The sequence below is a fragment of the Cervus canadensis genome, chromosome 11 (assembly GCF_019320065.1).
Source record: "Cervus canadensis isolate Bull #8, Minnesota chromosome 11, ASM1932006v1, whole genome shotgun sequence".
NCBI lineage: Eukaryota > Metazoa > Chordata > Mammalia > Artiodactyla > Cervidae > Cervus > Cervus canadensis.
Window position 1 is genome coordinate 71,889,661 of NC_057396.1, and position 20,946 is coordinate 71,910,606.

Genomic DNA, 20,946 nt, shown 5'->3' on the forward strand with positions numbered 1-20,946 from the left:
TGGCGGCAGGAAAGAGGAAATTAATATATTCCACCCCTCCCCCACTCCATATTGGCCAAGTCAAGAGATGTTTGGCAAGATTTATTCCCTCTTTGGGCTTCCCAGGTGGCGCTATTGGTAAAGAACCTGCCTGCCAGTGGAGGAGATATAAAGAGTTGCAGGTTCAATCCCTGGGCCAGGAAGATCCCCTGGAGAAGGAAATGGCAAACCACTCCAGTGTTTTTACCTGGAGAATCCCTTGGATAGAGGAGCCTGGTGGGCTATAGCCCATGGGATGGCAAAGAGTTTTTTAGTGACTAAACAACAACAATGGCCTTTTCACTTCCGGCCCTCCTCCTCCCCTCTCTGTTCTATAAAAGAAACTGGCACCCAGACCCCATAAGATGTACTCTACAGCACTAGCCTGCCATCAGATACTGGGCATCAACACCTCCTGTCTTGATTACTGGCCTGTCCTGCAGTGAGCAGACTGAGCTTTGATTTGGAAACAGTCTTCCCAGTGTCAGACCCTGGGGCTGGGGCACCCAGTAGAAATAGTAACAGACTTTATTTTCTTGGGCTCCAAAGTCACTGTGGACAGTGGCTGCAAGCCATGAAATTAAAAGACGCCTGCTCCTTGGAAGAAAAGCTGTGACAAACCTAGACTGTGTGTTAAAAAGCAGAGACATTACTTTGCCGACATAGGTCCATATAGTCAAGCGCTCTTTCTAGGAGTCATGTACAGATGTGAGTTGGACCATAAAGAAGGCTAAGTGCTGAAGAATTGATGCTTTTGAACTGTAGGGCTGGAGAAGATTTTTGAGAGTCCCTTGGACCTCAAGGAGATCAAACAAGTCCATCCTAAAGGAAATCTACTCTGAATATTCATTGGAAGGACTGATGCTGAGGCTGAAGCTCCAGTACTTCGGCCACCTGATGCAAAGAGCTGATTCATTGGAAAAGACCCTGATGCTGGGAAAGACTGAGGAGAAGGGGACACCGAGGATGAGATGGTTGGATCGCATCACTGACTTGGATGAGTCAGAGTTTGAATGAACTCTGGGAAATTGTGAAGGACAGGGAAGCCTGGTGTGCTGCAGCTCATGGGGTCTCAAAGAGTTGGAGACAACTTAGTGACTGAACAACAGATTCACTCCAGGGAGGATCTGTGACCTCCTCTGTGACAGCCCCCTCCTCTTCTGTGTGTTCTCCGCCAAGGCGTGGGTTCTGAGCTGACCACGTCATCTCACCCCCAACTCATTATCAACCTCTCTTTACAGTCTGGTAATTATTATTAATATTCCCTTGTGAAATCTGTGACAAGGTTGGTTGAAAATTTTGGTAGCCAAAGAAGAGATTTGGTGAAAGGAAGATACAGTTTAACTGGATCTTACTTTCTAGTATCTTTTGGTCTTTATCTTTCAATGATGACCAAAGATAGATTTCATCAATATGTGGTTTGTCAAGGGACATAATTTAAAAACAAATAACAGTTATTGATGATGATGATAAAAAAAGGAACACAGAAGTTGATGTTCTGAGAAGAGATGGTATCCATCATTATGTAAGAGATAAAGGACCTTGGCTATTAAGGCAGAGGTGGCCTTGAGCCATTAGTTGGGTAAATAAATGATGTGATTTAATTTGTGAAATGAAAAATGGTGAAATAGATTGAATGGTGAGGTTTCACCAGATGGTGAAGTAGACTGAATGAGCTAGCTAAACTAACTGGTTTTATAAGAAATAACTCCCAGATCTCAATGGTTTAATACCTATGTCACAGTTTAATGAGGCTGGCACTGTTCAAGGACATAGACTGCTACAGGCTTCACCAGCTTTAACCCAAGCTTGTCGAGGTCATCCAGGGGTCACTGTCCAGCTGGCAGATGAGGAAGAGAACACGGGAGACAGTGCGAGGGGGGTTCTATGGGCCAGGTCTGTAAGTGACATGTACCACTTTGGTCCACCTTCCGTCAGTGGGGGAACATTTGACCGGGTGCCCTGGAAGAAGAGAGCTGTGGGTCCTGGTGAGCACGGGCGTCCTGTGCCACATTGGTGAGACCAGTGGGTGAAGTGCTCAGCTCAATGCCTGGCACCTCGCAGGGGTAAGAGCCTCCTGTCTGGGGAAGAGGTAGATGGGAAAGAAATGGCTTCCATTCTGCATCAGCATGGCAACCCAGCTGCTGCTAAACGTATGGTTCTGTGGACCTAATGGGGATGCTGGCAGATGCTGTGTCCTGGTTGAGGTCCACAGTGCGCTTACAGGTGTCGGGAACTGTGACCTCATTAGTGACTTGCACATTTAGTGGGGATGTGCTCTTGAAGCTTCCAACCATGCCTTTAATTACTTACCTGAAGCTCCTGGGGATCTCAAGGAGGGAAAGAAACTTCTCCGTTCTGAAGAACCCCCAAGGGATGGCATTAATTTGCCCCCTTGCAAACTTTTCCTAACTCTTTGCCTCAGCTCCTGAGGGCATAATTAATTGCCTAGAGTTGTCATCATGCCAGAAAACCCTAGTGTGGCCTCCAGAAAGTGGAGGAGTAACTGATCACTGTATTCACAGGACGGAAAACTAATTGGCTCTTTCTCTTCCCTTGATGATCCTTGTAGCAGCAGAGAACTTTTTCTATTAAATGCAAAGAGGCTAATATCTGAGTTGTGGAGTGTTAGTGGAAACCGCTGAGAATACATGGATTGATCAACAGTTTTCTGTTTTACATTTACATTGTATTACACATACACATATTATAGTACATATGTATTACACATATTTTTCAACTTTCAAAAAAGTTTCGTAATACATTTTGGAGCTCTTTCAATATCAGTGTATGCTCACCTGTATTAGGCCTCGTTGCCATAGCAAAATATCAGATGGGTGGCTTAAGCAACAGGAATGTAATTCTCATAGTTCTGAGGCCAGCAGCTCAAGATCAAGGTGCTGGTGGATTTGGTCCCCTGGTAAGGACATGCCTCCCGGCTTGCAGAGTTTGCCTTCCGGCTGTGTCCTGACATGGCACATGGAGAGAAAGAGAGCAGGAGAGAGAGAATGGGTTCTTCTGCTGATTCCATCATCAAGGTTCTACCCTCAGTGCCTCCTCTGACTCTAGTTACTTCCCAAAGACTCCATCTCAAGTACCATCACATTAAGGGTTAGAACTTCAACACATGAATTTTTGGCAGACACAATTAGTCCATGGGCTTCCCTCATAGCTCAGATGGTAAAGAATCTGCCTGCAATGCAGGAGACCCAGGTTTGAGTCCTGGTTTGGGAAGATCCTGTGGAGAAGGAAATGGCAACCCACTCCAGTATTCTTGCCTGAAGAATCCCATGGATGGAGGAGCCTGGTGGGCTGCAGTCCATGGGGTCACAAGAGTCAGACATGATTTAGCGACGAAAGCACCACCACCAATTCGTCCGTAGAAGCATTCTTTTTTTCTATTTTTTATTTTATTTTTAATTTTAGCTTTGTTGAGGGATTGACAAATGAAATCGTAAGGTAATTAAAGTATACATGGTGGTGATTTCATATATATATATATATATATAAATATATATAAATATATATAAATATATATAAAAGGCTAGTGATGATACATCCGTCACTCTGCAAACTCACATGTTTATTTTTTTGGTGAGAATATTTAAGGTCTACTCTTTTAGTGAATTTCAATTACACAATATGGTGTTGTCAACTATAGTCACCAGGCTATACATTAAGTCCTCTGACCTTATTCATCTTACAGCTGAGAGCTTGTACCCTCTCACCAACTTTCCCTATTTCCCCCAGTGCCTGGAAACTACGTTTCTACTCTGTGTTTCTGAGTTTGACCTTTTATTTTAGATTCTATATATTAACCTCTTTATTACTATATCATGATGTACTTTTTCTCTTGTTGTGTTATTATTATTTTTAAAATTTGTTTGTTTATTTGGCTGTGACAGGTCTTAGTTGCAACATGCAGGATCTTCGTTGCGTCGTGGGATGGTTCCTTGTGGCACGTGGATTTTCTAGTCGTGGCTGGAAGAGTGCGGGGGCTCAGAGTGTGGGGGCTCAGTGGTTGAAGTGTGTGGGTTTATTTGCTGGGCAGCATGCTGGGTCTTAGTTCCCTGACCAGGGATCGAACATGAGTCCCGTGCATTGGAAGGCAGATCCGGAAGAACTGGGCCACCAGGGAAGTTCCTCTTGTTACATTCTTTGAAAGTTGATTTTTTTTTTCTGATATAAGAGCGGCAACTCCTGCTCTCTTTTGGTTTCCATTGCATGGAATATCTTTTTCCATTCCTTCACTTTCACTTTATGCCTTAAAGTTGAAGGGGTATAGGCATCATATAGTTGGGTCTTATCTTTTTAATTCACTGAGACACTCTATGTCTTTTGATTGGAGAATTTTATTCATTCACATTTAATGTAATTATTAATTGGTATGGACTTACTATTGCCATTTTTATTTAATTGTTTTCCAGCTGTTTTATAATTCCTTTGTTTCTTTCTTCCTCTTGGTTTCTTCCTTTGTGATTCCTAAGCCTAGATTCCTTTCTTTTGGGTATCTACTGTAGCTTTTTGCTTTGTTTACCTTAAGGCTTACATGAAACATATTTATAATAGTCTATTTTAAGCTGATGACAACTTAAGTTCGAATGCATACTGAAGCTTCACGTTTTTAGTACCCCAAACATTTATGTTTTTGACATCACAATTTATGTCTTTTTACTATGTGTGTCTGTTAACAAACTATTGTAGTTATAGTTATTTTTAATACTTTTATTTTTAGCTATCATACTAGAGTTATAAGTGATTTACTCATCACTGTTACAGCATTGGAGTATTTTGAATTTAGCTATATATTTAACTTTATCAGTGAGATTTATATTTTCATATGTTTTGCTGTTACTAATTAGAGTCCTTTCACTTTAGTTGAAGAATTTCCTTTAACATGTCTTATAGGACTGGTCTAATGGTGATCAATTCCTTTAACGTTTGCTTGTTTGAAAAACTCTTGATCTCTCCTTCATTTCTGGAAGACAACTTTCCTGGGTAGAGTATTCTTGGGGGCATTTTTTTCCCCCTTAGCACATTGTTGCCTTATGGCCTACAGAGCTTCTGCTGAAAAATCTGTTGATAGTATTATGGGGGTTTCCTTTTACATAGAAGTTGTTTTTCTCTTATTGCTTTTAAAGACTGTCTCCTTGTCGTTAACTTTGCCAGTTGAATGATAATATGTCTTGGTGTGAGTCTCTTTGTACTCATCTTATGTAACTTCCTGGGCTTCTTGGATCTGGATATCTGTTTCTTTCTCCAGGTCAGGGAAATTTTCAGCCATCATTTCTTTTTTATAAATTTAAAAATTGTTTATTTATTTATTGGCTATTCAGGACCTGGGTGTTCATTGGAAGGGCTGCTGTTGAAGCTGAAACTCCAATACTTTGGCCTCCTGATGCAAAGAGCTGACTCATTTGAAAATACCCTGATGCTGGGAAAGATTGAGGGCAGGAGGAGAAGGGGATGACAGAGGATGAGATGGTTGGATGGCATCACTGACTCAATGGACATGGGTTTGGGTGGACTCTGGGAGTTGCTGATGGACAGGGAGGCCCAGCATGATGTGGTTCATGGGGCCGCAAAGAATTGGACACGACTGAGCTACTGAACTGAACTGAACTGAACTGAACAGAACTGAACAGGACCTCAATGGATTGGATGGTATATTGTCATGGGGGAGGGAAATATGCTTTACTCAGTCTACTGAGTAAAGCTGAAAATGCTAATCTTTTCCAGAAACATCTTCATGGGCACACCCAGAAATAATGTTTAACCAGATATTTGGCATCATGTGGTGCAGTCAAGTTCACACATACAATTAATCATGATAGACATCTACTGAGACTCAGTATTATCTGCATCCAGGCAGTGCCAGAGGAAAGAGTGTGGAGCGCGTTCACGGGAGGCTTCCTGTGGTCAGGGCTGAAAGTGGTCCACGTCACTCCTCACCTTCTACTGGAGAGATGCTGTTTACATTCACTCCTGACTACAGCAGTGGTCAGCAATGTGTGCTGCGGGAGGGAAGAGCAGATTAATGAGAGATGTTTCCTGTTGATTTATGAGATACTACATAGTATGTGTAGTGACTTCTCATTCTCCTTTGCGGCTTTGGGCTCATTTTGGCTCATCTGAATCTCAGCCATCTCCTCCAGGTGGCCTCTGTGTCAGGCCATTGGTCCTGTAGCCCCTGTAGTAGGGTTATCTCCTCATCGAAGCTCCCAGAGAAGATCCCCCAGCTTCCAGCCACCTCTCACCTCCTTCATGGGACTAGCAGGAACCCCTATATTTTCATACTGCCTGAAACATCTATACATTTAAATTTTTATTTTGCTGTACTTTATGCTTATCCATGTACCAAAGATATCCTAATTTCATTATTTAAAGTTTCAGTATATTTTGATATTTGTATATAATGTTTAACCACTAAAAATAAGGTTTGTGAAGGTGTGACTTTCAAAATAGATGATTAAGTAGCTCACAAAACCTATCTCTAAGAAGCAACAACGAAGCTGGATAAGTTCGTCACAAATAGTGATTTGAAACCCCTGGATATTGACCAGAAGCATACAACAAACTGGGAAGTGCTTATCCAGGAAAATTTACCCAACCTTGGAAAGAAGAGCAGGAATCTTTGGGCGTTTTATTTTGAGGCTGTCCCTATCCACTCACCTACTAGTTACATGGTTTAGACGTTCTTTTGGGGGAGAGCATCAGTCTGTAAGGACAGGTATCTACACTTCTAGAGAGGGTTGACTCTATTTATTTGGAGCAGAGTGAAGAAAATTTCATGTCCAGGGTCATTGTTGAAAGCGATAGTGATCTCAGTGACTAGAAATCAGAGACACCCAATATTGCATCTCTCCTGAGGTCTTGAGACTTTTTTGAGGCAAGCGACAGTTTGGCAGAGAAATGAAAAATGTGACAGGAAGATCTGGGGAGTTATATCTCTTCTCAGTTTTCTTTGTATTTATTACAGTAGAAAAACTCACTGAAGCAGTCCATGAAGGTCACTGCGGGGGACCATGAAGGTCACTGCGGAGGACCATGAAGGGTGCTGCGGAGGACCATGAAGGTCGCTGCGGGGGACCATGAAGGTCACTGCGGGGGACCCACACTGCACAGTGAATCAGAGTGGAGGGTGGTGCTGGAGCACAGAGGGCTTCAGGAGTCCACCCCAAGGGCTCGCATCGTCTGCTCTCAACCTCATCTGGTCTGTGGTTTATGTTCTCTATAAAGGAAATTAGTCATTGTTCTGTGGGATGCTGTCAGTTCAATCATTATCTCTCTGAATCCTAAAATGTTAGCTACTACTATGCTCTTGATATAAGGTAGTGGAAAAAAGGGAGGATAGCGTACAACAATTACTACGTGCATACACACAAAAATTAGCATACAACAACTGCTATGGTTCCTGCTTCTGTAGCCAGTCAATAGGCATCAACCGGCCCATAGCCTGTACTGCCCTTAGACACAGGCATGCGGGATCCCTACACGAGGTGCTATGCCCCAGGAGGTCAGCTTTTCAGAGCACCTTTCTTGAAATTTTAAAACTCTCCATTTAGTGCTCAAAGGAAACCAGGTTTACTTCCTTATCCCTCAGGAGATTTTATATCTCCTGAAAGATAAACAACCTCACTACTCAGAACTGTTCAAACTTCTTGGGTTTCAGTGATGAGAGGTTGAAGGTGCTAGGCCATCATGTAAAAATCACGCGCTGTTTATTGCATTGCTACTTCAAGATTTAACCTGTACATGTTAATTTGTTCTGGCTATTGTTTAAACAAGTTAGTAAACCTGCTCAGAAAGTAGAACTCTCTTCTCTTCAAGACATGCAAAATGAATTTAAATTATTTTAATATTTGCATATATTTCCCCCTTTTACTGTAAACCTATGTCAATGGTTGAACTCCCTAGGCAACATCTCTCAGGTTGAGTGTGTGTGTAAACATTTATCGGGAAGTGCTCCCAGTATTAACTTCTGTATAACAATGAAGAGGGCAGAATTGGGTAGAGGGGGAAGTCAAACCATGATACAGTGACAAAAAGATCTGGGAGTGTCCCCCAAGGAGCTTTAGAGCTGGGATGGCCCTTTGGAGTTGTCTCAAATTGAGGCAGGAGGTCCAGGTCTTCTCACCATTACCTTGACCATTCTTGTATGCTGTCTGCTGCAGACGAGGGTGTGATTCTGGTGCTGCCCTGGGGGATGGCAGTGTCTGGAGAGGAATTAGGAGTCAGACAGTAACAGCCATCCCTCTGGGCAGCTGAGGGAATGAAGGGGCCTGTGGGTGGCTCACCACAGCATCCACTAAAGCCCCTTTCCTTGACTCAGGTAGTCCAGTAGCGAGCAGTGTTTTTAAACATTCTGAATCCAGCATCGCTTGTACTGTAGCATCCACAGAAACAATTCCCATCGATGAACTGTTTAAAGAAAGGTATGTGAGAGAAACTTCTTCACCTCAAATTAAATTCTTAAAACGTAAGTTGCCTAGGTGTCTGGAGTTGCCAAGTTAATGGTAAGAACAGTAACGTCCACAAATGCAGCTCCTATCATGGAAAAATTGCTTTCACCTGCAGTTCTGTCTCATTTGATTCTCTATATAACCCTGGGAAGTGGTTGGAAGAGCAGCGTCAATCCATTTAACAAGTTGAGAAACATGCAAGGGAAAGGAGAGTGAAATCCACTTCAGCATTTGGTTTTGGTATCATCCCTTTATTAGTAAACCTAGACAGTGTATTAAAAAGCAGAGACATTACTTTGCCCACAAAGGTCCGTCTAGTCAAAGCTATGGTTTTTCAGTAGTCATGTGTGGATGTGAGAGTTGGAACATAAAGAAAGCTGAACACCAAAGAATTGATGCTTTTGAACTGTGGTGTTGGAGAAGACTCTTGAGAGTCCCTTGGACTGCAAGGAGATCAAACCAGTCAATCTTAAGGGAAATCAGTGCTGAATATTCATTGGAAGGACTGATGCTGAAGCTGAAGCTCCAATACATTGTCCACCTGACACGAAAAACTGACTCATTTGAAAAGACCCTGATGCCGGGAAAGATTGAAGGTGGGAAGAAAAGAGGGTGACAGAGGATGAGATGGTTGCATGGCATCACAGACTCGATGGACATGAGTCTGAGCAAGCTCTGGGGATTGGTGGTGGACAGGGAAGCCTGGTGTGCTGCAGTCCATGGGGTCACAAAGAGTCAGACATGACTGAATGACTGAACTGATATACCTGACATCAGTTCAGTTCAGTTCAATCACTCAGTCGTGTCTGACTCTCTGCGACCCCATGGACTGCAGCACACCAGGCTTCCCTGTCTATCACCAACTCCCCGAGCTTGCTCAAACCTGACATACCCGACATATCTCATGACTTAGAGGCATTGCTCAGAGACAACAAAACTATCTGCTATGAAACAGACTACATTTGACGTCAGAATTCTCTGTACAAATGTTTAATCCACTCAGGGCTCCCAGTTGGGAATATCTCTTATCAGATATTTGAATATCGCTAAAGTCAAACCACTAGTGACTAGTAAGGTAGGTCCTCCAAACTAGGTCTTTAGACTTCAAATCCAAGACTCTTTATATTGGATTAATATTAAATTGCTTATTTGTATAATGAGATTAAGGGCTGATTACTGACTATTCTCAGCAACCATTTTTGGAAACTGGTACAACTGAGGCTGTCCCAGTACACTGAACTTCCTATCAGGGCCTCTCCTATTTCTGTGCAACAGCCTCTTGATCCATAGTCTCTTCATGGCATTTTTCACCTCCATGTTTCTCAGGGTGTAGACCAGAGGGTTCAACATGGGTGTGACGATGGTGTAAAATACAGCCACTATCTTGTCTTCAGGGAAAGTGGTGGAAGGTCTCAGGTACATGAAGAGGCAGGGGACGAAAAGCAAGATGACCACAATGAAATGGGAAGCGCATGTGGAGAGGCCTTGCGCCTCCCCTCTGATGAGTGGGTCTTGAAAGAAAGCAAGATGACAGTGTAAGAACCGACAGGAATGACGAAGGAGCTCAGTGAAATCATGCCACTGTTGGCCACCACCACGAGCCCCGCCACATATGTGTCTGTGCAAGCCAGCTTCAGTAAAGGGTGGACATCACAGAAGAAGTGGTCGATCAGGTTGGGGCCACAGAAGGGCAGTTGTACGGTGAGCATGGTCTGGACAAAAGTATGCAGAAACCCTCCTTGCCAGCAGGACAATAGCAAGAGGGAGCAGAATTTCCAGTCCATGAAGGTCAAATAGTGCAGAGGCTTACAGATGGCCACGTGCCTGTCATAGGCCATCACTGTGAGGATAAAGATTTCTGTGCAGCCAAACAGGCGCGAGAAAAGGAGCTGGAGCATACAGCCGACAAAAGAGATTCTTGTGTCCTTGACTTAAATGTCAATAATCAGCTTGGGAGCCGTGACAGAGGAATAGCAGATGTCAACAAAGGATAGGAAGCTGAGGAAGAAGTACATCAGACAGCTGAGGTTTGGGCTCCTTAGAACAGTCATTATAATGAAAAAATTTCCTGTCATGAGGATTATGTAAAAGAGTAGGAACAAAATGAAGCATAGTTGCTGTACTTCCTTATTTTGGGAAAGACCCATGAGGATAAATTCAGTAACATTATTTCCCATGAAACATGGAAGTTTACAAGAGAGAAATGCTTTGTGTTTTACCTGTTGGAAAAAGGATAAAGGACAATTAGATTGGGGCACATGATATAACATTATTGTTTTTATTTTTTAGCAGTTACAAAGTTCCTCCCTTAAAGGTTTTGGTTTCATTATACTCTGTTTCTTAAAATTACGTGAGACTAAGGGTGGGACAGAGGGAGCAAGAGGAGAGAAAAGAAAAACTGATGGCCTTTAAATATATTTAGGCATGGAGTCTAGGTTCTCCACTTGTCAGTTGTCTGAATCATAGTTGCTTGAGAATTTAAATTATATCTTCTTTTTACATCAAGTTTCCAAGTGATAAAGTCCACTCTTCTATTTCAGGATGCTATTTCCCTATGTTGCAGTTGGTATATGGAATGTGAAGTGAAGTGAAAGTCGCTCAGTCGTGTCTGACTCTTTGCAACCCCATGGACTATATAGTCCATGGAATTCTCTAGGCCAGAATACTGGAGTGGGTAGACTCTTTCTTCTCCAGGGGATCTTCCCAGCCCAGGGATTGAACCCAGGTCTCCTGTATTGCAGGTGGATTCTTTACCAGCTGAGCCACAAGGGAAATATGGAATCTATGTAAATACACACACATTTGTGATCATAAGTATTGATACATGTCTTCAAATGTACAACTTTGAGCCAGACCTGGGATGTAATGAGCCTTCTGTGTAGCTCTTTGGCCTCCCAAATTACTATTGTCTTTATCACATTCAGTTTAGTTCAGTTGTTCAGTCATGTCCGACTCTTTGCAACCCCATGGACTGCAGCACACCAGGCTTCCCTGTCCATCACCAACTCCCAGAGCTTGTTCAAACTCATGTCCATCGAGTTAGTGATGCCATCCAACCATCTCATCCTCTGTCGTCCCCTTCTCCTCCTGCCTTCAATCTTTTCCAGCATCAAGGTCTTTTCCACTGACTCAGCTCATCACATCAGGTGGCTAAAGTATTGGAGTTTCAGCTTCAGTGAATATTCCAATGAATATTCAGGACTGATTTCCTTTAGGATGAACTGGTTGGATCTCCTTGCTGTCCAAAGGACTCTCAAGAGTCTTCTCCAACGCCACAGATCAAAAGCATCAATTCTTCAGTCCTCAGCTTTCTTTATGGTCCAACTCTCACATCCATACATGACTACTGGAAAAACAACAGCTTTGACTAGACGGACTTTTGTGAGCAAAGTAATGTCTCTGCTTTTTAATATGCTGTCTAGGTTGGTCATAACTTTCCTTCCAAGCAGTAAGCGTCTTTTAATTGCATGGCTGCAATCACCATCTGCAGTGATTTTGGAGCCCAAGAAAATAAAGTCTGTCACTGTTTCCATTGTTTCTGCATCTATTTGCCATAAAGTGATGGGACTGGATGTCATCATCTCAGTTTTTTGAATGCTGAGTTTTAAGCTGGCCAGTCTTTTGAATGATGAGTTTTATCATATTAGATTATTATATTATTCTGGGACTTCACTTTTTGTCTCTTCTTATCTGTTTAGAAGTTTGAGAAAGTGCATAGAGGCTTCACAAAATGGAAATATCATTTGCGAGATACTCAAACCTTCAGATTTTACTTGACATTGTTACAGGATTGGGGAGGTACCAGTTCTCAATTAGGTTAGTAGTGCCTCTGACAATGACCATCTGTGAGATCTGGGGTAAGTTATTTGTCTTCACTGAGACCTAATTTCTTTGGTCAAAGGATTGACTCTAGAGGGTCAGTCCCTCTAGAGAACACCAGGGCTTTCTCCAGTTAATGTTATATCATGAAATGTATGGTTATCTCTCCAATACAAAGAATCACTGTCATTGAATATGATTTCTTTCTTTTATTGTTTTTGTGTCCCTTTGAACCAAAGATGTATAAAGGTGGGGACAATGTGTATTTATTTTTGTGTTGGTTTATTAGTTTGGCAAGTCATTTAAGCTTTTTTAAACTTCATCTTTCAAATGGAAAGCTACTGACTACTTCAGAGAATTATTTCAAGTACCAAACCTAGTCCAGCATATGGGAAGTGCTCACTGAATTATGCCTTTTGAGTTTCCAACTTGATTTCCAGTACTTACATTTTGTTATGAAACTTTTCAAATATACACAGAATAGAGATAATGCGTGCTCGTATACTTGTTGTTGTTTAGCCACTAGGTCATGTCTGACTCTTTGTAACCCCATGAACTGCAGCACCCCAGGCTTCCCTGTTCTTCAGTATCTCTCAGAGCTTGTTCAATCTCATGCCCACTGAGTCAGTGGTGCTATCTAACCATCTCATTACTCAGATTAAAAAATTATTTTTTTTTTACCACTTTTACCACAATAATTCTGTGGTAAAATTATTTTAACTACACTTGCTTCACGGATCTCTCTTTTTCCTTACTTTTTTGTTCCAAATTATTTTAGTGGAAATCTGTCATCATGTCATTTCAACTTCAGTATCCATGTCTCTGAAATTAAGGCATTAAAAAAAATAAGCATGAGGCCTTAATCACATCTAATAATATTACCAGTAGTTTCCCGGTATCTGGTCTGCTGTAGCCATGTTTTCTTCCCTCCTCTCCTTACAGTAATTAGTTGAGCACCTACTTTGCCTCTGTGTGGAATAGGGTCACTCACGAGTACTGAATACCTGCTGTGTGGACAGTGTGATTAAAAAACTGAACTTTCAATTTTATTTAAATTTAATTTGTAAAAGTAAAGTGATATAAAATGTTTGACATCATAAAAATTTGTGTAATTGAGTTAAACAAGATTTTAATATTACAAAAATCAGTTCAGTTTAGTTCGGTCACTCAGTCATGTCCGACTCTTTGCAACCCCATGGACTGCAGCACACCAGGCCTCCCTGTCCATCACCAAGTCCCAGAGCTTACTCAAACTCATGTCCATTGAGTCGGTGATGCCATCCAACCATCTCATCCTCTGTAATCCCCTTCTCCTCCTGCCTTCAATCTTTCCCAGCATCAGGATCTTCTCCAATGAGTAAGTTCTTAGCATCAGGTGGCCAAAGTATTGGAGTTTCAGCTTTAGCATCAGTCCTTCCAATAAATACTCAGGACTGATTTCTTTTAAGATGGACTGGTTGGATCTCCTTGCAGTCCAAAGGACTCTCAAGAGTCTTCTCCAACACTACAGTTCAAAAGCATCAATTCTTTGGTGCTCAGCTTTCTTTATGGTTTAACTCTCACATCCATACATGACTATTGGAAAAACCATAGCTTTGACTAGACAGACCTTTGTGAGCAAAGTAATGTCTCTGCTTTTTAATATGCTTTCTAGGTTGGTCATAACTTTCCTTCCAAGGAGTAAGCGTCTTTTAATTGCATGGCTGCAATCGCCATCTGCAGTGATTTTGAAGCCCAAGAAAATGAAGTCTGTCACTGTTTCCATTGTTTCCCCATCTATTTGCCATGAAGGGATGGGACCGGATGCCATGATCTCAGCTTTTTGAATGTTGATTTTTAAGCCAGCTTTTTCACTCTCTTCTTTCACTTTTATCAAGAGGCTCTTTAGTTCTTCTTCAATTTCTGCCGTAAGAGTGGTGTCATCTGCATATCTGAGGTTATTGAATTTCTCCCGGTAATCTTGATTCCAGCTTATGTTTCATCCAGTCCAGCATTTTGCATGATGTGCTCTGCATAGAAGTTAAATAAGCAGGGTGACAATATACAGCCTTGACGTACTCCTTTCCCAATTTGGAACCAGTCTGTTGTTCCATGTCCGGTTCTAACTGCTGTTTCTTCACCTGCTTACATGTTTCTCAGGAGACAGGTGAGATGGCCTGGTATTCCCATCTCTTTTCCACATTTTGTTGTGATCCACACAGTCAAAGGCTTTGGCATAGTCAATAAATCAGAAGTAGATGTTTTTCTGAAACTCTCTTGCTTTTTGTATGATCCAGTGGATGTTGGTAATTTGATTTCTGGTTCCTCTGACTTTTCTAAATCCAGTTTGAACATCTGGAAGTTATCAGTTCATGTCCGGTTGAAGCCTCGCTTGGAGAATTTTGAGTATTACTTTGCTAACGTTGTGTTATGAGTGCAATTATGTGGTAGTTTGAACATCCTTTGTCATTGCCTTTCTTAGGGATTAGAATGAAAACTTAATCTTTTTCAGTCCTGTGCCCACTGCTAAGTTTTCCAAATTTGCTGCCATATTGAGTGCAGCACTTTAAAAGCATCATCTTTGAGAACTTGAAATAGCTCAGCTGGAATTCCATCACCTCCAATAGCTTTGTGATATTATTGATTCTTCCTAAGGCCCACTTGACTTTGCACTTCAGGTTGTCTGGATCTAGGTGAGTGACACCATCATGGTTATCTGGGTCATTAAGATCTTTTTTGTATAGTTCTTCTGTGTATTCTTGCCACTTTTTCTTAATATCTTCTGCTTCTGTTAGGTCTATACCATTTCTGTCCTTTATTGAGCCCATCTTTGCATGAAATTGTCCCTTGGCATCTCTAATTTTCTTGAAGAGATCTCTAGTCTTTCCTATTCTATTGGTTTCCTCTGTTTTTTGCGTTGATCACTAAAGAAGGCTTTCTTTTCTCTCCTTGCTATTCTTTGGAACTCTGCATTTAGATGGGTATATCTTTCCTCTTCTTTGTCTTTCACTTCTTTTCTTTTGTCAGCTATTTGTAAGGCCTCCTCAGACAACCATTTTGCCTTTTTGCATTTCTTTTTCTTAGGGATGGTCTTGATCACTTCCTCCTATACAATGTCACGAACTTTGGCCATAGTTCTTCAGGCACTCTATCAAATTACAAAAATAAATTCTACCTATTTCTTTTACTTTTATTACATGGTTACAAAAGTATTTAAAATGACAATGTGGCTTGTATTCTGTTTCTTTACCACAGTACTGTACTGAGGATTAGGCTCTGGTCTCAGTGTATGACCATATCTAATTTAGTTGTTGTAATACTCTGAAGTATGTAGAACTAATAATAGGTTTGCTGCTGCTGCAGCTGCTAAGTCACTTCAGTTGTGTCCAACTCTGTGCGACCCCATAGACGGCAGCCCACCAGGCTCCGTCGTCCCTGGGATTCTCCAGGCAAGAACACTGGAGTGGGTTGCCATTTCCTTCTCCAATGCATGAAAGTGAAAATAGGTTTGAGGTCTTCTTAATAGGAAGGTTCATATTTTTTAAAGGCCAATGGAAATTCTACATTTAAGTGATATAATGTAGCACAGGCTAAGACAATATTTTATAACAATTGAATCTTTGTTCTACCAATGACCAGCTATGACTGTGGATAAACTTAGTTTTCCTTACTGGGTTTTATTTCTTATGTGAATAACGGGACTAGTTCTACATATTCCACAGTGTTGCTACAATTAAATTAGATATTATGGTCATGTTTGAGGGCTTCTTGGGCTTCCCTGGTAGCCAACTTAGTAAAGAATCCACCTGCAATGCAGAAGACCCCAGTTTGATTCCTGGGTCGGGAAGATCTGCCTGAGAAGGGATAGGCAGCCCACTCCAGTATTCTTGGGCTTCCCTGGTGGCTCAGCTGGTAAAGAATCTGCCTGCATGTTTATTATCAAGGGTGAAACAGATCACCAGCCCAGGCTGGATGCATGAGGCAAGTGCTTGGGCTTGGTGCAGTGGGAAGACCCAGAGGAATCGGGTGGAGAGGGAGGTGGGAGGGGGGATCGGGATGGGGAATACGTGTAAATCCATGGCTGATTCATGTCAATGTATGACAAAAACCACTACAATATTGTAAGTAATTACAATTTATTAGCCTCCAACTAATAAAAATAAATGGAAAAAAAAAAGAATCTGCCTGCAATGTGGGAGACCTGGGTTTGATCCCTGGGTTGGGAAGATCCCCTGGAGAAGGGAACTGTTACCCACCCCAGTATTCTTATGTGGAGAATTCCATGGACCCCATGTCCATGGGGTCTCAAAGAGTCAGACACGACTGGGCGACTTTCACTTTTGAGGTCTTCTTTATTCTTCTAGGGTCTCTGGGAGAGAACTGCCACTTTAATTAACTTAAATAAAGTGTAATTAACCAGGACGGACACCAGTACTCTGTGATGAGTTAGTGGAGTCCCTGATATCTGTGCCCTCGGTAGACCCACCGGCTTATAACTAGACAGTCGTTTTGACTGTAGGACAGGCACAGTCTTAGAAAAGGGTTCTGATCATGGAGAAGCATATTCAAGCTCTCCCATTATCCTGCCAGAGTCTGGGACTCAGCAAGATCCTTTTACCCATCTTCCCTCCCCACACTGTTACCTGCCATGTGGTGCTGCAACTAGGTGTGGATTTTTCCACATATGCCAGAAGCTTTCAATCCGTAGCTGAATGTGGATCAAGGCAAAATCTAACGGATGAGACTTTAGGCTTCTCCAAATGCTAAGTTCCACTGCCTGACTGGATGCTCAATGCCTGAGAAAATTTATCATCACACTTGTCCTGAAAGAGGTGGCTTTCCAAAAGTCTGGTGTAGATGCATTTTTGACCCCTTTAGGTATCTTCTGTTTATTTTGACCTTAATATATAAAACCATCATCTTTGAGATTACTTGGTGTCTCCTGAAAAATAGTCCCTCATTTATTCCTTAGAATTGCTGCCTTGGTCACAAAGCAAGGTCATTTGTTTTGATGCCTAGAGCAAAGCTAAGTTTTTACATTGTTAAGATCTTGGCAGGTTTTCAGTAAACAGGAAGGACAGAGGATAAATATAGAATACAAATATGTGGCTGAGAACATTCCAAAGTTAACTTACTTTCTCTCCGAGATCCAGAGTTGCTCGTCACCTCGGTGTAAATTTGATCAAGAGTCCCGGTTTAGGGCTCTTTCAAATCCAAATGCTATGGCTTGAGAAGGAGAAGGAAAAGCTGCTTTTTACCTAGAGAATGCGGTGCTGTCACTATCCTGAGTAATGAGCTCCCTTGAGCCTTCCAAGCTGCTTTCCCTGTTGAAAATTCTCACTAAAGATACACAAAACTTTCCCCACTGCATTGGTCAATGTGAGAACCCTCTTGGGAGATGACTGCTTTTTATGGTCCCTGGGTGTGGATCACCATGGATACCCATCCTTTAGTTTAACTATAATGGATTCCATTGGTTAAATACTACGTGTTCTGCATTATTATAAACACTTTATAGGCATTGCATGGTTTCTTGTTTTGTGTTTAGGGCCTCAGTTGAACTGAATTGATGTAATCAGGATTGTGGTTTTGAGGCCCTCAATCATCATTGTTCCATGCACAACCTGTTCAGTATTATTTTAATAAGTAAATACCTGTAAGCCATAATGTAATCCAAGTGTTGAGCGTTATCAATAACTTAAGTCTGCATGCTTATTCTCTAGCCTATCCCATCATCTATCCTTGAACTCCAAGGAGTAGCTTTATTTTAAAATCTGTGTCTTTTACTTTTTGATTTAGAACATTTTAAGATTGAATGCTGTTTCTTGACTATCATGCCATTTTGATAGTTTTGTAAAAGGCCCCTACTTTTTTTTTTTCATTTTTAGGTTAGTTATCTTTTGTTATTGATCTGTAGAAGTCCTTTTTATATAATTTGGATTTTACCAGACACTGAATCCTTTGGTGCCTTCATCTTGGACTTTCCAGCCTTCAGATCTGTAAAATTTCTGTTGTTTATAACTTACCCAGTCTTACAGGGCAGGAAACTGAAGCTATAAGCCTGGATGAGGAGGATAGGAGGCATGTGGGAAAAGCACAAACCCTCAAACAGACCCCCCTCTCTTATAGAACAAAATAAAAAACAAAACAGGTGGACAGGCATAGCAAAGCAGAAACAGAGTCATAGATGCAGAGAACAAACCGATGGTTGCCTGAGGGGAGCGGTGCGGAGAAAAAGGAGATAGGTGAGGGAGATGGAGTGCAAGCTTCCACTTCCTCTTTGTTAACATTTCCTTCATGTATTTAGGTGCTTCTCTGTTGGGTGCATATATATTTATAATTTCATATCTCCTTGGATTAACCTCTCATCATTGTGCATTTTCCTTTTTTGTCTCTTATCACAGTCTTTAACAGCATATTTTGTCTGATATAAGCATTGCTATATGCCTTTTCTTTTGATTCCATTTTCAGAGAATATTTTTTTTCCATTCCCTCACTTTCAGTCTGTGTGTCTGTAGATCTGAAGTGAATCTCCTATAAGCAGCCTGTATATTAATCTTGCTTTTTCTATTTACTTAACCACTTTATGCCTTTAGATTGAAGCATTCAGTCCATTTATATTAAAGTAATTATTGATAGTTATGTACTTATTACCATTTTGTTAATTGTCTTGTGGTTGTTTTTATAGATATTTTTCATTCCTTTTTCTTTCTTTTGTGCTCTTATGATTTGATGACTATAGTGTTAGGTTTGAATTACATTATCTTTTTAAGTGTATGTCTATTATAGATTTTTGGTTTGTGTTTACCATGAGATTATATATAATGGTATACATATAAAAACCTAGTTGCTTCAGTTGTGTCCAGCTCTTTGTGACCCCGTAAACTGTAGCCCACCAGGCTTCTCAATCTATGGGGATTCTCCAGGCAAGAATACTGGAGTGGGTTGCCATGTCCTCCTCCAGTGGGTCTTCCCAACCCAGGGATCGAACCCAGGTCTTCCACAGTGCAGGTGGATTCTTTACCATCTGAGCCACCAGGGAAGCCCAAGAATCCTGGAGTGGGCAGCCTGTCCCTTCTCTGGGGATCTTTCCTATCCAGGAATTGAGCCAGGGTCTCCTGCATTGCAGGCTGATTCTTTACCAGCTGAACTACCAGAGAAGCCCCATATACACACTAAGAACCTTTTTTACAGCACAGGGAACTCTACTCAATATTCCCATAGGCTAGATGGGAAAAGCATTTAAAAAACAAACAAAAAACCCTAAAATGAGTGGCTACATGTACATGTACAACTCATTTACTTTGCTGTTGAAACTAACACAGCAATGTAAATCAACTATATTCCAATAAAAGTTTAAAAAAAAGAAGTGTCAATCTGTACACTAAAAAAAAAAAAAAAGAGAAAATTTGCCCTGTAGGACTGCTGTGACTAAGAGATAATGGTTACAAAATGTCTGATATAACACCTGGTACATGGTAGGTACTCAATAAATGGCAATTATTATTATTATTTTGATCATGATCATCATCATTGCTTGTGTGGTATTTAAGTCTAAGTGACCTTGAAGCATAGGTGGTTAGAGTGAGAAGGGACACAAAAGAAAATCTAGTCCGATTCTGTCATTTTATGTCTGTAGAACTGCAACCCATAGAGATGAAGGAACTTGCCTGAAGTCATCCGATTTGTAGTCCCTTCCCCTGGGCCAGACCTCTTTTCTCCCTTCAGACTCATACTCCCATGGTAGCTCAGAAAGTTGGGGCAAAAACCCTCCTAATGTCGTGTTTTTAGTTTCTCTCTCTCAGAGCATAATTACTGGATGTTTGTTAACTTCTCGAAGTTCTCTAAATTAATTGACGCACATTTTGAACTTTTTCTTAACTCCGTTTCTTGGAAAAGTTTCACACTAGAGACAAAAAGCCACCGGGAAATTTGGTCCCTTGATCACAGCATGTGGCTCAACTTATTTTAAATAGTTCAAGCATCTCCATAGTGAAAAACCATCTTTGGTTTTCTAGAGAGCGAGTAGGTTTCCTAAACCAACAGCAGGACCCAAAGCTTACTGGTTAGCTGTTCTTGGTAGCTATTTTCCTGTTTCTAAATAGTTGATCGAAAGATTGGCTATGGACCAATTTCCTAAATCTTTCCCTTTGTGATTTATCCACATCACCATAGGCTGTTCATTTTCTAAAAGATCACAGGGCTGTGGGGTTTTGTCATATGGTAGCAAAATTGATACTGCTAGTTGGCAACAGCAATCACAAAATCAAAATCACTAGAGATAATCCCAGTATTTCAGAAATAGTGCCTCAGCAACCTGACCAAAAAATAGCTGTGTGACTTTTAGAAGTCAGTTAAACTCTCTGGCCCTCCGTTGCTTCATGGGTAAATCGAGAAGGTTGAGTTAACAGTCTGCAGATTTCTTTTCAGCTCTAAAATTTCTTCAGTCTCACCTGGCGTCTTGGCTGAGATGAAGTGGATTAACTCACTAGGGGCCTTCAGTGCAGAGAAAAAAGCCCAGTGGAAGGGTTTTGCTGTGAAGAGAATCTTCTCTCCTCAGCCTGGGACATCTGTTTGAGTGAAGAGTTCTTGCAACAGAAGGAGAAATATTTCCCGTGCCTAAGGAGAAAATCCTTCATGTTCAACTCTGTGCTCTAATATTGAACAT

General features: G+C 41.4%; 1 protein-coding gene and 1 pseudogene across 1 annotated transcript in view; one reads left to right on the top strand and one right to left on the bottom strand.

Moving 5' to 3' along the window:
* The window catches only part of LOC122450435 (olfactory receptor 4B1), a 43,834-nt gene that overhangs the window by 4,918 nt on the left and 17,970 nt on the right, over positions 1-20,946 (top strand). The gene's annotated exons all lie outside the window — the stretch shown is intronic.
* Positions 9,654-10,657, bottom strand: LOC122449959 (annotated as a pseudogene).